At 36.9% G+C, this 18079-nt stretch overlaps 1 protein-coding gene across 2 annotated transcripts in view; it reads left to right on the forward strand.

Moving 5' to 3' along the window:
* The window catches only part of sdc3 (syndecan 3), a 227227-nt gene that overhangs the window by 31929 nt on the left and 177219 nt on the right, over positions 1 to 18079 (forward strand). The window lies entirely within an intron of this gene.

The following is an 18079-nucleotide window of genomic DNA, read 5'->3' on the forward strand; positions in this document are numbered from 1 at the left end:
CTTCTATTTAAAATTATCCATTTAATTATTTAGTGTATATATGTATGTATATATATATATATATACTGTATATATATATATATATATATATATATATATATATATATATATATATATATACTAGCAAAATACCAGCTTACAGCGGAGAAGTAGTGTGTTAAAGAAGTAATGAAAAAGAAAAGGAAACATCTTGAAAATAACGTAACATGATTGTCAATGTAATTGTTTTGTCACTGTTGTCACACACATTCACACATACATATATATATATATATATATCTATATACATATATATATATATATATATATATATATATATATATCTATATATCTATATATATCTATATATATATCTATATATATATATATATATATATATATATATATATATATATATATATATATATCTATCTCACACATACATATATACACACAAATACATATACAGTGGAACCTCGGTATACATCCTTAACCTGTTCCAGACCCTTTGACTTATACCAAACAGGACATATACCAAACAAATTTTTCCCATAAGAATTAATGGGAAAATGATTAATCCATTCCCATGGAAAAAAAAAAATCCTATTGCTATTGGCATATTATACATTGATGGGGTTGTATAAAATAATTTAAACACTGCTTAATACTAAAATACATAAATACAAAAGCAATTAGACAAAATAAATGAAAATTTTACCTAACTTTACTTTTTAATAACATCTTTGTTTTTCACAATCGTAGATACTGTCGTTCTCGGCAAATGGTATGCAACAGCCATGTCCCGGATACGCATGCCACCTTCATACTTTTCAACAATCAATTCAAATTTACATGAAAAAAACACAAAATCACGTTGTGACGATGCAGGTTTGCTGTATGCTCCCATCTGCTGCCAGGGGAACCCTTGAATCCTACACCGTCGGTAATGTGCCTCGCTGCTAACCTCATCGGTAACAACAAAGCAAGGGGATGGTGAAAAAGTGCAAAGTGCTTTTATTAAAAGAATTAACAAAACAATATATATATATACATACATACACACACATATATAAACATATATATACATATACATACATATCTACATATATACACAAACAGCTATTTCGTATCAGTGCAATACGCTGTTTGTTAAAACGGTTGACTCCCGCTCTTACGTGCAATAACAAATCAAATCATTCAGTTGTCTTTGCTCATATGTCATTTTAGAGCTGGACGCCTGGCATCTTTTTTTGGCCACAAGTTCGTTTCTGTTTGGTGTGAGGTTCTGTGTTGTGGAGATTCTCAGGATGGATTGCAGGTGCTCATCAGTGAGGCGACTCCTGTGTGCTGTTTTGTTAGTCTTTATCACTGAGAAGAGCTTCTCACACAGATATGTGCTACCAAACATGCACAAGGTTCGAGCCGCATGTAGACGGACTTTTTTTGTTCTTCAAAGTCACCAAAGCGCCGTGCAAACTCAGTGCGCAATAACTCTAGTAAGCTGTAAGTGTTCGGCAAGGCAGCTGAAGCGCTGCATTATGGGATCTGTAGTTTATTGTGTTACCAGCGCTTCATATACCCGGGCTTTAATAACAATAATACAGTATATAAAATGATCTCGGGCGGATATAATTACGCCGGGCGGATGTGGCCCTGCCCTTGAGTTTGACACATATGGACTAAATAGAACTTGAAAAGATATATTTTTCAAATGTGATCGCGCAATTCAGATAGAGTTGACGCAAGACTACAGCCTGCATGCCTCAATGAGTCATCCTCCCTCGCTCTTACTTTTTACCGTTCATCTAATGAATACACTGAGTATGGCTTTACCAAAACAATCATTGATGGCGAATAAAGTATCCATTATTCGAGTATGTAGAGCGGGATATATATATATACATATATATATATACCCGCGTATTGCAGCGGAGAAGTAGTGTGTTAAAAAAGGTAGAAAAAGAAAAGGGAACATTTTAAAAATAATGTAACATGACTTTCAATATACAGTATTTGTTTTGTGAGTGTTACTGAGTGTTGCTGTCATCAAGGATTTGATTATCATTATTTCTTTCAATCAGGTTCGTATTTGTAGGATGTGTTGTGTTCAAGTTACATTCCGTGTTTGTCAATCGTTGTAAAGATGACAGGTTTCATTCATCGATTCGATTCTTACTGCATCAATAAACAGCTCGTCTTCTTCTTTATCTGAGACCTGACACACTGCATGCACGGGTTTTTTACACTGTCTTCCTTTAGCGGGACATTGACTTTTTCCACCGTGTGCTTTGTTTCCACAGTAGCTGCATTTATGAATATGCTTATCAGGCGCTTCATATTTTTGCTGCCTTTTCAATTGTGTAATTCGGTTTTGTTCAGCTCTTTGGAACTGTTGCTTTTATCTGTGCACTGCGCCAGTTCACGTGAGCCACTCGGTGTACTTGCATCGAAGGTTCCCAGCTGTGCTGGTGCCATCTCGTGCTATGTCCATAGCTTTATTTAATGTTACCTTAGTCCTGGCACTTAAAACTTTCTCTCGCAGTTTCGCTGAGTTTGTGCCAAAAACCACCCTGACCATCTCATCTTCCTCTGCATAAGCACAGTCCTTAACCCGTGAATATTTAGTGGAGTTTGCTATTGGATTGCCGCTGACGGACGGCCTTATATGGGCAGGCACTAAATTACAAACGCCAGCGGCAGCCTGTCTATAAACTTAATTTAAAGTGTAGGTTTACATCGTGCTTTTTTTTCCGAAGTAGCAGAACTCATGAATATGGTTGTATATGTCACTCGCTCGCTTCTTATTGTTTCGCTGCCTTCTCAATTATATGTTTTCTTCAGCGCTTTTTTGAGGTCTTCCTGATTTTCTATGTGCTGCGTGATTACGTGGGAGGCGTGATGATGTCACATGAAACTCCGCCCCCACGGCGTTGAAGCTCATCTCCATTACAGTAAATGGAGAAAACTGCTTCCAGTTATGACCATTACGCGTAGAATTTCGATATAAAACCTGCCCAACTTTTGTAAGGAAGCTGTAAGGAATGAACCTGCCAAATTTCAGCCTTCCACCCACACGGGAAGTTGGAGAATTAGTGATGAGTCAGTGAGTGAGTCAGTGAGTGAGTGAGTGAGTGAGGGCTTTGCCTTTTATTAGTATAGATATATATATATGTATATATGTGTGTGTGTGTGTGTGTGTGTGTGTGTATATATATATATATATATATATATATATATATATATATATATATATATGTATATATGTATATATATATATATATATATGTATATATGTATATATATATATATATATATATATATATATATATATATATATATATATATATATATATATATGTGTATATATATATATATATATATATGTATATATATATATATATATATATATATGTATATATATATATATATATGTATATATATATGACAGAAACACTCATAACAGTGACAAAACAATTACATTGACAATCATGTTACGTTATTTTTAAAATGTTTCCTTTTCTTTTTCATTACTTCTTTAACACACTACTCCGCTGCGAAGCGCGGGTATTTTGCTAGTACAACAATATTTGGGTTAACCCTCTGCGGATACAAAACCCTTTTTTTATTAGCGGTAATTAGCATCAAAAAAAGTAAGCTCTAGTGTCTGGTTTTGAACTCTTTGCTCTTTGACTCTTGATCTTTGCTTTGCCCCCTTGATTTTGATTGCTTGTTTTCATTTTTGTTTGACGGTGTTATTGACCCTTATCTTCCCTTTTTTGACTATGATCCTTGTCTCTAATGTCATCTCCCTTTCCTTTTGCTGAGAATAATCCTTGACATCTTCAATGTCATAATACTTCTTTTAGTAATTTTCTTTAACAATGGAAAATTTTATGAAATGTCATTTTGCTAGCCAGTAGAATAGCAAGGGACATCAGAGCATCAATAAATCATTACATTTATGTTTGTTTTACTTTGCCTTTTTAATAATAGCTTTTCAATTCTTTTTTAATCTTGCTTATTTTCATTCAAGGGTTGCACTGTAGCACAGTGTTTAGCGAGATATGGTTATTGTGTGTGCTTTCTCTCACATCCCAAGAAACGTGTTAGTTTACCTGGGTAATCTTAAATGATCCATTGTAGGTAATGTGAGTAGACCTTGTAATGGACTGATTCTTTGTTTTTGTTTGTTTTTTGTGTTGCACCCATTGCTACAGAGCAGGCTGTGTCTCCCATTGACCTTTAACTGGATTAAGCATGTTTCTTTTTTGTTTTTTTTACTTCTCTAATGTAGGGGATAATGTAGGGTGGACGAAAAGTTGTATGACCCAAACAGAATAAAATATGAAAACAGCATTTTCTCATTGTTAGTATGAAGGCTAGCAGCCATCATTACATTTAATCTGCTGGCCTTGTTTAACAATGTACTAAATGTACAGGCCGGAGTGGTGGCTCTGAGGCTAAGGGTCTGCGCTGGTATCCAGAATGTTGCTGGTTCAAATCCCTGTCACTGCCAAAAAGAGATCCTACTCTGCTGGGCCTTTGACCAAGACCCTTAACCTGTCATTGGTCCAGGGGCGCTGTACAATAGCTGACTCTGCGCTCTGACCCCAAGTGGTATGCGAAAACTAACAAATTCCTAATTCAAGAAATTGTATAAGGTGAAATAAAGAACAAAAAAAAAAAAAATCAAGTAGCAAGACGGCATTAATCAGTGGTTATTTGATGAGAAGGTGATAGGGCCCTCTAGGAGTGCTTTTCAAATCTTCACCACTCAATTCTGACTGTGTGGAGTGAGGGTTGTTCTCACTACATGTGCTGGTACTCCCATTTCCATCCATCCATCCATTATACAACCCTCTATATCCTAACTATAGAGTAACGGGGGTCTGCTGGAGCCAATCCCATCCAACACAGGGTGCACCTCTTGAAGCTTGAATATTTGTAGTTTGAACTTAAAAATGCTACTTCTGGGCATTCAATGAAAAACACCCTCTGGAGTCAGAAGACTTTAAATTTTGGATTATTTATGTGAAATCTCAATAGTTAAAGCCAATGGGGTGCTGACGGTTACTTCAGGGACTACAAGTAGGAGGCTGACGCATGTTTTATCCTACTCATCACCATGGAATGAATACAGTATTTGAAAGGGCAGTACATAACAGTTAATCATTTGTGATGCAATCCTTTGTCATTACTATATTTGGTAGACAGAACAAGGGAGCTCATCCTATTAAATTTTTTCAACTGGAACTTTTTTAGGGCAATGTTAAAAATATTTGATCTTCTTGCGCTTGTTACACTCAACCTAGCTTTGTTGTGCAGGTTGATTTGTGTAAGTGTAAATAGTCTTGTCCAGAAACCATGGCCCAGTAATACCTTTCATAAAGTATTAGTGACAGATTGAGTAAAAATTATTTGATAACTTTTAAATGCAATAATGTACCATGACACTTTTCATCAAGCATTGTGCATCTGTACTCCATAGTGAAACTGAGGTACACAGGGGCTTATTGCTCGTATTGTGTAATGTCCTACACCAGTGTCAGAAACATTTATGGGAGATGGTAGTGTGTGGTGAAGCATTATCTCCCAAACAGACCTACCCTGCTATTAAAGGCCATACAGTGTCTAACTATTTCTCCTCAATTTACCATCATGAGTTCAAAATACTCTTAAAAAACAATGGAGACTATCATAGGAAATGACTTTTCACATACCCATGGCATTGTTTAGTTTAAGCATGATGGAAAATATTGTACTGCTGTCTGTGTCATCTTAGTGACAAAATTTATGCTGGGACTATGACCTGGCATTAGCAAGGCTATTCATGCTGCAGATTCGTTGGGGGAGGCACAAGTGGAAGGAAAAAAAGCATAGATGTCTGATAATGCCTGTTGCACAATCCACAGGTCATCCTGTTGTTTCATTTCTTTGGGCCTCACAGATTTTCCTGATGTGCAATCAGGGCCTAAGCCATCATTACCAGCATTATGTCACTATTACATTGGTACATACAACATGTGTTGTGATGCGTTGGGTGGAAAGAAGTGCAATTTAGACCCTTTCAACATGTATCAGTAACAAGTGGGTGTATTGTAAATCTTGTTTAAACATCTAGTTTTTATTGTTACAATTAACCAACTCTGTCTAGTTATTTTATTTTAGCAAGCTCAGAATGTACCTCTGTAGTGATGGTCATGAGGAAAAAAACTTGCACACCTGGCCAAACTGATCCCCCATGTTAGTTACACTACTCTTTGTGCGTGTGCAGTAAAACTCTTCACATCTTTTGGTAGGAGGTGCTGCAACAGTGTAGTGCTTGTAACAATGAGTATATCTTTATAGATTTATACACCTAGTTAAATGATATTGTGCATGTGGGTTTACGGGAGCCTGGGGCCTATCCTGACAATACCAGGAACAAATCCTGGTTGGAGATATCAGTCTATCACTGGGTGTGCACACATACCTACACTCACACAAACCCATCTGGAGGATTAGTATCTGGTGAAAGCTCATGCAGACATGTGGGAAAATATGCAAAACCAGCACAAACTAGTTGCAAGAATTGAACCCTGGATGGTGAATTGGCTAACCATTCTGCCATCATCTCAATTACTGCTTCACCTAATTATGATGAACAGGTCTTGGAGGATGGAGTATAAGTAAGAGTACCAAGGCATTCTGAAACCTTGGCATGGAGACAATGAATGTGACTCTGAGTGTGTAAACTTTGAACAGGGTTCCAAGCAATTTGGAATTCATTCTCTTCATGAAATGATTAATCAATGCAATCATGGCACAAGGAATTCTAGTTAGCTCTGCAGAATTAATTAGCAGAGTGCATTAGGAGAGAGAGGCTGCACTGTCAATCAGGCTCACAGACCCCCTGAGTCAGTAATTGCCAGATCAATCTGGGTTTGATATAATGAAGCTGTTGTCCAAACTGGGACCTGTGTGTTGCGGACATGGGCCTTACTCCCAACACTTTGACAAACTGTATAGGTTTCCTTTTTATTTCTGTTTGTACTCAGACTGTGCTCTAAATGCTTAGATTAATAAATTGCACACTTGCATTCATTTTTAATTGTTCAGTCTCAGATGTGCCTTTGAGTCTGGGTGCTCTTTGGAAAAGAAGCCAATGCTGGGTATGAAACTGTGAGGTTACTGCAAAGGGCCCCGACATTGGCTAGCCACTTGAGCATCCAAGTCATTGTGTAAGGATGCATGTACGCCCTCTTTTCAGTGTATTTGTAATCCTAATCCTAAACTCCCCAGACATGACACATCTGCACCATGATGTGTTTCCGGCATAATTCTGTCTACACGAAAGCCATTATGTCTTTAATGAAAAATCTAGTTTTACCTTTCATGTGCTGTTTAGTCTTCATCTATTCAGAAGTGGGTCTTTCAATGATGACCACTCTAAGGTTCACAACATGGATGAGTGAAAATGTTCTTGTGGTTTTAATATAAAAAATATTGATAACCACTGGACACCTATTCCCTCAAAACATAACTGTATTGATTGCACTGCCAATGAGCAGTGGCCTAATGTTCATTTACACTGTTCTATCCTCTTACCATCCACCTCTTATCTTATTTGTGTTTTTTAATACAGTTATACAGCATACAACCTTTGAGTGCCGGTTGACTAACAACATACTGCTTGAACCAGCAGCAAATGTGCCTGTTCTACACTGCCAGGAGTCAAAGTGGATCTCCCAGTAATGTAGAAAGAGGTGTGTACCCTTCTCAGTACAGGTTGAAGCAGTGTGTTTGAAAAGGGTGGTGAGGTTGGCCTCCCATGATCTCTGGTGTGAAGCCCCGATCTTCTGGATTCCCCCACCCTGCCCTCAAAATTTGATCAGTCATGCATGTATGACTTTTGTGAAACCTCTCGGACACACACTGGCTAAATCTCACAGTGGGCAGCTCCTCACCTTCCGACTCCCCCTGCTCTTCGATCTGACATATATGATCAACTCATGCAAGCACTGTGTTGCTTGTAATGGTCTCTTACTCATTAGTGTCTGATTTATCTTGTTCTTTAAATGCTACATTGTTCTTTTATTGCCCTGCATATCATCAGTTTAATTTGTTCCTTTCAAAAGTCACAATGGCATTTATTGCTGAAAGAGACAACTGCTGCCCCATATGGGCATTTGCAGACAAGGAAGCACTGCTGGGGGTCGTCTGCCATGTAAGTGACATACAGAGGTGCTGTAGACCTGGTCAGCATACAAGCTGCAGGTTTACAGTCTGTTTTTTAGGTATGTTATCCCAGTTAGTCTACAGGAAGACCCCCCTCTCACACACAGACTTTTTCACACTTTACACTTTAGAAAAAACTTCCAGAGACATGAGGAAAACCTGCAAACTTCACACAGACAATGACTGAAGTGGGAATAAAATTTGTGACTCAAAAGTTGGGAGACCGCACTAGTACACCACCATGCTTCCCTGTATGTGTATATGTATGTGTTTTTTTTTCTTTTTCTTCAAAATGTAAATTGTGTAAATTTTGATAATTTAAATTAATTTCAATTGTATGCAAATTATCATATGGGATACCAGTTGTCTGTTTCAGCGTTAACTGCCATTGTAACTTTAGAAAGTACCAAATTAAACTGATGATGTTATCACCAACTTGAGCACATCAGTGTGGCTACATGCAGGTTGAGGGTTTTTTCTAGATTACACAATGATCCTGCACCCTATCTCTGCTTGACCATCTCATTACCAATAAGGCAATTCCACCAAAGATAATGTTTGTATACATATAATATTGCTGATCGGATAGTGTGCTGAGTGATGGGAAGAACAATGAATGAAAGCCCATGTGAGGTGCATAGGTACTGCAATGCTGGCAATTACCTAATTATTGCATTGTCTTGCTGGTAGAGTTCAGGGGCCTCATGTATAAACGGTGCGTACGCACAGAAATGTTGCATAAGAACGTTTCCACGTTCAAATCGCGATGTATAAAACCTACACTTGGGGTAAAGCCACGCACATTTCCACGGTACCTCATACTTTGTTGTACGGAAGTTCTCCACTCAGTTTTGCAGACTGGTGGCACCCAGCATCAAAGCAGTGCTACTGTTCCTGTGTGGTTATCCTTTGCTTTCCTGATGTGGCTTTACAAATACACTGAAATTAATCGCATATTGTTTATTAGTGTAATGCATCTGATTGTAATTAACCTGTAACAATATAATGGTCCAGGGAATAGCCATAGTATTCCAAATAAAATAACTGCTTTAGCGTTGTTACTCTCATTGCACCTTCTTTTTCTTCTTCTTCTTCTTCTTTCAGCTGCTCTCGTTAGGAGTTACCACAGTGGATCATCTTTTTCCATATTACTCTCACTGCACCACTCGGAGTATTTACAGTATATCACTGTATCTGAGTGTGAATCACAGCAGCAGCTGATTGGAAAGAGAATTATCGGTATACAGCATCAAGCACATGCTGTCTCAGCCACGGCAAAACGTTTCAAAGCCTTTCCTGTACGGACCTCGCGGTTCAGAAACAGTTTCATTCCAAGAACTATAAATGCACTCAATCAGTTGCTCCTTGTAGAACTATCTGTACTTATACATAAAACTACCTCACTGTAAACTTGCACTACAGTTATAATATTGCACAACCTGAGCCACCTTATAAAGCGCGTATTTACATATGATGACGATATCATTTTTAAGATGAAATGCAGCAAAATATGTTTATTATATTATACAGATAAAACTTTAACTTCATTTAAATAATCTATATTCTTCACTGGGAGTGCCGTGAAGGATAGAATAATTAAACATGTACTACGAAGATATTTCAATGTTCCTTAAACGTTTTGAAGAATCAGCACTCTAAGCTTACAGATGGCTTAACTTCTATTACAGAGCTGATTGTATGGCAATCAGTTACTAGGAGGAAGAAAAGCAAGGACTGCAGGGGTGGCCACTCCAATATATATTGAATATAAAACAGAAAGAGAAAATAACGACACAGCTAAAAACGCAGCTGCAAATTTCGACAAAATTTAAATGCTTGTGTCATGAGCACGAGGCAGCTATGCAGTGTCCGCAACAGCCATGGCCATCCACCGTGCATAAGATACCATATTGACATTGGTGGGCGAAGGGGCCACCGATTCTTTCTCTGCCCAGGGCCGCCACAAGCCTAGAGCCGCCCATGAGTACTACTGCAATAAATAATTTCATTGACGCTCGTGCACAATCGCTGCGCTGTGAAACCCATGTTTAGTAACATGCTTTAACTTTTATCATCGTGAAAATTATATCACATATTCATCTCAGTATTTTAGTTATTCAGAGAGCTGTAATATCATAAATGTAATGGATTCTGTGTCCAGTCGGAGGAAGAGAGCCAGTTTAAGAAGCACTAGTGATTCACACACATAGAGCACATAGAAGATCACATACAAAACAAAGCATTTCATGTGCTACTTTAATTACAATGTGATTTGAGAAACTGGTTAATTAAACGATTTTAAGATGAAGTTTATGATGTTCTACTTTAATGACAATATAAACTACATGATTAAAGTGAAAATTTCAAGATTGAAGTTGACATTTTGTGCTTTTTCCCACTGTGTGCCTTTTTTTCTCTGTACCCTAATAAGCTTTCATATGAAACTCAGAAGGTGGGCTAAGACTTTTCACGGCGACTTTGATATCTGACAACTTCTTTTTTATTTCCGGCACTGTGCGACTTTGTGAACGTGAGCTTTCAAGTTTCTCCAACACACTATGTCACTCGATCAACTTCCTTTTGTTGATTATAACACAGTTTAAATCAACAAATAGTATGTTTTTCCTTTGCCTCCACTTGGTATTTGCTGAAATTCTGAAGGCTGAGCTTAAGGGCGATTTATATTGATTTGCATATTCAAAGAGGCGTAATTCTGGGAGGAATTGAAGCGGGACAGCACACGCGTGCACGAGCATTACTTTTCATGCTGACCGGGATTTATGTAGCGGAAGAACGCGGAAGTTGGAGTACGCACAGATTCCTGCAACTGGATTTTTCTGTGCGTAAGCGCATTTCGGCTTTTGTGCTTATGTCATGTTGTAGTGCAAATTCTACGCACGACGTTATGCATGTGGCCCTGGTCTTTGGGAGTTAGAGTAGTACAATAGCTTTTAAATTGAACTTCTAGAGTAGTGGTTTTTGAGTTCAGTCCTGGGATATTACTTTGTTTTTTGTTCCAACCAGTTTCATAAATCAATGTGTCACTCGTGCATCTAAATGATCTAATTGTTTAATCAGCTGTCTTTTTTTTTCTCTTTTATGCTGCATTCAAAAAAGTGAGCAGTATGATTATGTTTAGAAAAAAATCAGAAATGTGTATTTTTGGACATATTTTTCAACACTTAACTTTCTTCTTAACATATTCTTTAATTCACTTTTTTGTGTGGAGTTTGCTCCTTTAATTGTATATTCTGTGATTTGTAACCATACTATACATACTGTAGTGCATTGTATTCAATTTTTCTTCTTTAAACGTTTCTCTTGATACACTTACAATTCAATCTTACATTTTAAACTAATGTTCCCCACTAAAGTGGGTGAGAACAGCAACTTGTAAGTGTGAAGCTCCAAACTGATCACACAATCTGGTGCTACTTTTGTGGAAATTTTATAGGAGCCACTGGCTACATTTTTAACAAAATTTTCAGCAAAAAAAAAACTTCATAGGCAGTGGCACAGTGGTTAGCACTCCATCCTCACTAGATCTAAAAATTATGTCTGGTCTAGGGTTGGATTTAGAGTTTGGTAATTTCTTCTGTTCCCCATTTGGGTTTGGTTTTTTCTCCAGATATTCTGGTTTTCTGCCCATATCCCAAAGAATTTTGTTTGCTGGATTGTTGACTGTAAATTGGTTTGCCCTCAGAGAAACCGGTGTCCCATTCAGGCTTGGCTCCTGCCTAGTACTTAATGCAAGGAGTGGTTGCAGAAATTAGCTTTCCAAAAATGATAGATCAAATTTAAAATACCACAAGAAAGAATAACATATCTGTCCATATAATTCCTGTGCCTGATTAATCAACATTTGGGTTGAGGGAAGCCATCTTAGCAGTGGTAGATGGACAACAGGAGAAAGCCTTGAATGGGATGCCAGTTCATTGCAGGACACAAGTGTTTATATTAGGGCTAGTTGTAAACAGGTACAGAAATAAGAGTGTAGTAGACTAAAGTGGAATGAAAAAAAAAGAAATAAGGATTTATAGAAAAAAATAGAGATTAGACATGTCACAGCTCTGACCACTGTATTATTGTGTTGCCCATAAGTCATAATACAACAAAATAAAATTAGGTAGAGACATAATATAAAATTGCATACAAAAAAAACAAGCATTTAACATACAGACCCCAACCAGACTTGATTCCAGCATTGTGCCTAGTGCTAATGGGAAAGTCGCTACTCTTTTTTGACCATGGACTTGATACGTGGGCCACAAATGGACAGATGGAATTCATATCCTGATTAATAGAAAGATAGTTTTGTAATGGACAGGTGTCCTGTCTAACACTGGTCCATGACTTGTACCCTAAATAGGTAGGATAGACACCAGCCTTCTATGGCACTGAAGACACATGAATGAATGAATTTAATAGAAGGATTAAAATAACAAAAGTATTATCTTTTCCAGGGTTGATTCCTACAAAGAAGGACACTGGAAGGATATGCATTAGATAGATGCATTCAAATAACAAAGCTAATATAAGGCAAGAGCAAAAAAATAAAAACTACAGAAATGAATTTCCTAAACATATATATTGCAGTTTATTGAATATGTGCAATGTACTGTGTGGAATGTCATGCAAAGAAAGTAAAGTTTGCTATTTTTGTATCCTTTAATTATTTTTAATTTGCATCAATTTGCTCTGTGCTGATTGTTGCAAGTGTTTCTCTTGTCCTTAAAATTACTTTGAAGTTACCAAAAAAAGGAAAGTAGGAGGTTGTTTAAAAAAAGTGTCCTGCCACTTCCAGGACTTGATATACTTGTTAGCCAAGCACTCTTTGGGGTTATACATACTGTATATCCTTGCCCTAAATGCACCACTCCTGAGATTTAAACACAGTGGACCTTTCTGGGAGGCATACTTATTATGAGCATTGTCAAGCTCTCTAGAGGTGCCTTTGAACTCTTGGGATCGTCCTAGAAAAAAAAAATGTCACAAATTCACTGCATCAGCCTCAAGGTGTTCTTGGGCTGCCAAAACTTTATTACTGCCTGAGAATCTTGCTTTGGCTGTGAAAGGCACCTTGAATCTTGATGTACATAGAAAATGAGAAGAGACAGCATATTCTCGTGGAGGGCCTTGTGCATGAGTTGCACCAAAGAAGCTAGTGCTAAACTTAAATTAAAAATAAAATCAAAATCCTTAAAATTAAAGTGTCTTTGTTTACACTTTTCTCTTTAACATGTTACATGCATTTTGTAGAAAGACTCAGGAGTTAAAGGACCTTGACTTCAGAAAGTAAATGCTCATATCCCATATTTGATTTCTTTTTCCTCATTCTTTATTTTTCTTCTTCCTATGGGCTGAAAACTTCTTTTCTAGCTTCTCAGATATTCTTCAATCATCTCCATTTTAGTCATTCTATCACCTTTTTTCCTTTTCCTGGCCAACCTCCCAACCTAATCTCCTTATAAATGTTTTATTTCCTGTGTCATAAGATGACAAATAAATATGAATGAAGGCACCAAAAGAATTGTCAGCCAGTTTTATATGTTGGCCCACATGTGATGCAAGAAGACTCCACACTTATGTGGTAGTCATTCACAATGCCCAAGCACAGAAATGTGGACGCAGGAATTACCATGTCCACCTACAGTAAGTGAATTTTGGATCTGCAAAGGCCAGGGTGGGGATGAAGAATCAGATGCTTCTGGAATTACTGAGACCATGATTAAGATGAAGATTCAGATACTTCTGAATCTACAGAGTATAGCTTATGTCTGTTCACAACCCCTTTCACATACTGAGACAATTCCTACTGTCTAGTCAAGCTGCCTTAAATTTCTGGACCCCAGCTTTGTTTAATCAAAGTCTCAGTTGTGTATATGGTGTCTTTCTCATGGATAAGAGTCCTTAAGGTGCTTCACTGTTCATAGATATATGGAGATATCATATCCACAGGTCATTGGATCATCTTTCTCTTTCAACTCCCAGTCCTCAGCCCACTGGGCACCCTGTGTGAAGTTTAGGTTATTGGACTTTCTTTGTTGCTTTACTTATGTCTTAGAGGTGATAATTTTTACTGTGGCTAAAAGATGGTCTTCTCCTTTGTACGTCTTTTGCCTTGAAAAGGTTCTTGTAATAGTGTGCTTTAGAGAAATACCATGTAAAATTAGCATTATGCAATTTATTAAAGATAATTGAATGATTATTCTACAGATTGTTTCTCTCTTTTTTACCGTGAGGTGTGCCTGACCTTATGTTACTATTGATCCATCTCACACACTTTCGGATAAAGAATTGTTAAAGTGTAAATAAATTAGCATTAAATCAACATGAAATCATTTATCACTGTTAGCATTTATATAGGGTGATTGTAAAAATAAGAACACAGTAATAATAGTTTTAAAAATATGCATTGTAAACAACATTTTTTAAGAAAATTCCTAGGGATCTCATTTACAGCATAAAACAGAATCTCCTGGTATTAATCTATTAATAATTCATAATTACAAATGAGAGCATTAGATTCATTATTTTTATATGTTGAGATTTTAACCCATGGAAATTAGAAGCTGCATATTTAGAAGTCTGCACAATGTCAGCTGTATGATAGCTGAATACATGACTAGTGTTCACTTACTACCTACTTGTTCTTTCTGGAAATAAATGCACCAGGACATAGATTTGTATAACTGAATGTACCTCAAGGCATTTGTGGCTTTTGAAGGCTGTAACTTAAACTCTTTACTACTTCTAAAATGTCAGTGTGCTTTATTCATGTCACCCTCATTCATGGCAATTGAGCTTTTATACATGGGAATGCATTCAATGTGCATGTGTGTAATGGGAATACAGAGAAGCATGAAAAATGACAGTTGTTGCTCATAGCACATACACTTAGTGACTACTTTATTGGGTCTGCCTGTCCATTAATACAAACAACCTGCTTCATCCAAAGAGCAATAATCTGGCTACAACTCAGTATGTACAGAGTGTAAACAACCGTAGGAGGTTTAGTAGTTGCTCAGCCAAATAGTGGAAAGGGCAAAATGCATGATCTAAGTGCCTTTAACTATGGTGTTGTTGTTGGAGCCAGATATGAGATTTCTCTCATCTCTGAAATTGCTGCCCTCTAGGGATTTTCACACCCTAGTGTTTCTAGAGTTTGAAGAGAAATGCATAATGAACAAAAAACATCCAGTGAGTGGCAGTACTGTGGGGTAAAAACACCTTATCAATAAAAGAGGGCAGATGAAAATGGTCAAACACTTTTAAGCTAAGAGAAAGCCCTCTTTGTATAGGCTCTACTACCATGCTTTGCGTCCGTTGAAACTCATTCTTTAGTGTTTAACGCATTTACATGACATTGAACATATTTTTAAAAGTCATTTTTAAATTATATAGTATTATTCCTTAATGGTTAATTTCAGTTGAGTGATTTGCAAATAAAAAACTTTTGCTGAAAGTTAATTATGAAATCAATGTCAGTGAAAATGGATGGACAATGGATTTAAGAAACATTTGGTGAAACATTTAAAGGTTTCACATTGGTTAGCACTGCTGCCTCATAGCTCCTGTCCTAATGTCCTTGTTAGTCCATCAACACCCACATTTCAGACTCTTAAACTTTATATTGATTGAACTTTCTAAATTGATCCTAAGTAAGTGAGAATGTATCCTGTAATGGACAAGCTGCCCAAGATGCAGTGAACATGCTAAATTAATGAATGGTTCGGTGTATTGTAATCAAGGTATTACATTGGTGCCCCATTCAGAGTTACTTCCTGCCTTGTTCCCAATGTTACTGGGACAGGTACTGGCCCCTGACCATACAATATATTGGAATAAATTTGCTCAGTGAATAGTGTACATGGACATCTATTTATTCAGTGTGTGTAATTTTACTATATATTTTATACATAAGTTCAAACAAAAGCAGTACAACCTAGTGTGTATTTCTTCCATGAACATTTATCCACAAGTCCTTCCATTTTCTGTACTAATTTTTATTCATAACTAGGCTGCCGATTCTTGATGCCTGTCTTGACAGCATCAGATGCAAGGCATAGACAAACCCTGAATAGTATGTAATGCTGGACAGGTATTAAAGTTTTGAGTTTTGTATCAATACCAGCTTTCAGACCTTAGTATTGGTGCCCAAAAGGTTCAAAAACAAATAATGGATAACTCCAAACCCCCCGTCCTACTGCAGCCTCCCTGGTTCTGTGTGCAATAGCTTGCACACTGCTTCCCTTGCATCAAAGTGTTTACTTTTGTTTTGTGAACTCTACAAAATGGACCTTTTCCTACCATTGCAATAGTGAGTGTCAAGGAAAGGGGTGAGGTGTGAATAACAAGAAAGCTCATGTATTTTTCTTCCAATACTGAAAATCACGGAATGCTGATTGTGTAACATTTTAAAATCAGGGTTTTTCGTTACTTTTCCGATACCAGTATACTGTGCAACCCTAATAGGAGAGCATTCCATCACAGGATATGCTCATAAAGACTTTTACAGGAACAGCCTATGTGTTTCAATAACCTGATTATTCACAGAAACCTGATTTCTAAACTGCCATGTAAACCCTTATTCCTATTAGAGATATATCAGGTTATTAGCCTCTGAGAAACCTGATAAACTGAGTATATTTCTCTGCGAATAATCCAAGTATGTGGCCATGTAAACCCATCACCGGTTTACTGTTAAGGATTTTGTAGTCTGCAAATGTCCGTTGCACTCTTGTCAGCCTATGAATGTATTTGCTTCCCATACGCTTTCAGCAGCCTTGTGCAGAAGCATCCAGAAAATATATTTCAGAGACAAATATTTGAATGATTGTATTATTCCTTTTCTTGGCTGAAATAACCTGTCTCCATATTTCAGAAATCGCTAAATCTATGGTGATGAGCTGGATGTATAGGGGCTAAGCTCAGTAACAGTCTCGAGAGCAGTAGGGTAACACATTAAAAGTAATGTGTGTTAAGTAGTCTGATTACTTTTTAAAGTAACTAGTAACTTAATGCATATAATATTGATATAATGATACCTGCATTATTATTATTTCAGCAGCACTATTCCAGATCCTTTGCTGGGCTCAATCACATGACCAAGCAGAAAAGAGTTTGCAAAAACTCTATAAACTATAAATAAAGTGTCTATAACAAAAACCTATAAATAAAGTGTCAATTTAACTAAACATATTTGTTAAACACAAGAAAATTATCAGAGGCATCTTCTTATTTTCAGATTCACAGTGGCTGATGACTTTCACTCTTTTTTTCCACAGTTAAATGACATTGGAGCGTTTTGTCAAAGATAAACTACAGAAGAATTCTTGCGAGTATAAACATGGATTATTAGGAAGCCAGATTTCTGCCTTAACTGGGTTATTCACCTTAACCCAATTATACTGTATCTGCACATTTAAATGCTCTGAATGAAGCTCACAGAATGTATCTATATTTCACAAATACATAAAAAGCATAAGGACAGCCTAGAACTGGATTAGTACCCATTATTGCAGAAAACCAGAAGAGAGGGAGAGATCATGAGAATCGCCTAAATTGTAAGAGGAAATTGAAGCACCCATGTAGACCTCAGAACATGAGAACTCCAAGCAGACAGTGACCAGATTATAATGTTAACCAAGGTCACTGGACCTGTAAAGCAGTACTGCTAACCTCTGAGCCACCACATTTCTCATTTTCTTTAGTCATTTTTGAACATAGAATAAAACACAACCTTCATTATTATTTTTCTATTAAAGTGAAAAAAAGATATTTTTAATTCCTGCATGATGATAATTCTAAGAGAACTTGTTGCTTTCTTTGTAGCACCACCATAACATATCTTTACTGAGGAGGCAGCTCTGCATTTCAGTTA

Source organism: Polypterus senegalus, chromosome 17, assembly GCF_016835505.1.
Source record: "Polypterus senegalus isolate Bchr_013 chromosome 17, ASM1683550v1, whole genome shotgun sequence".
NCBI lineage: Eukaryota > Metazoa > Chordata > Cladistia > Polypteriformes > Polypteridae > Polypterus > Polypterus senegalus.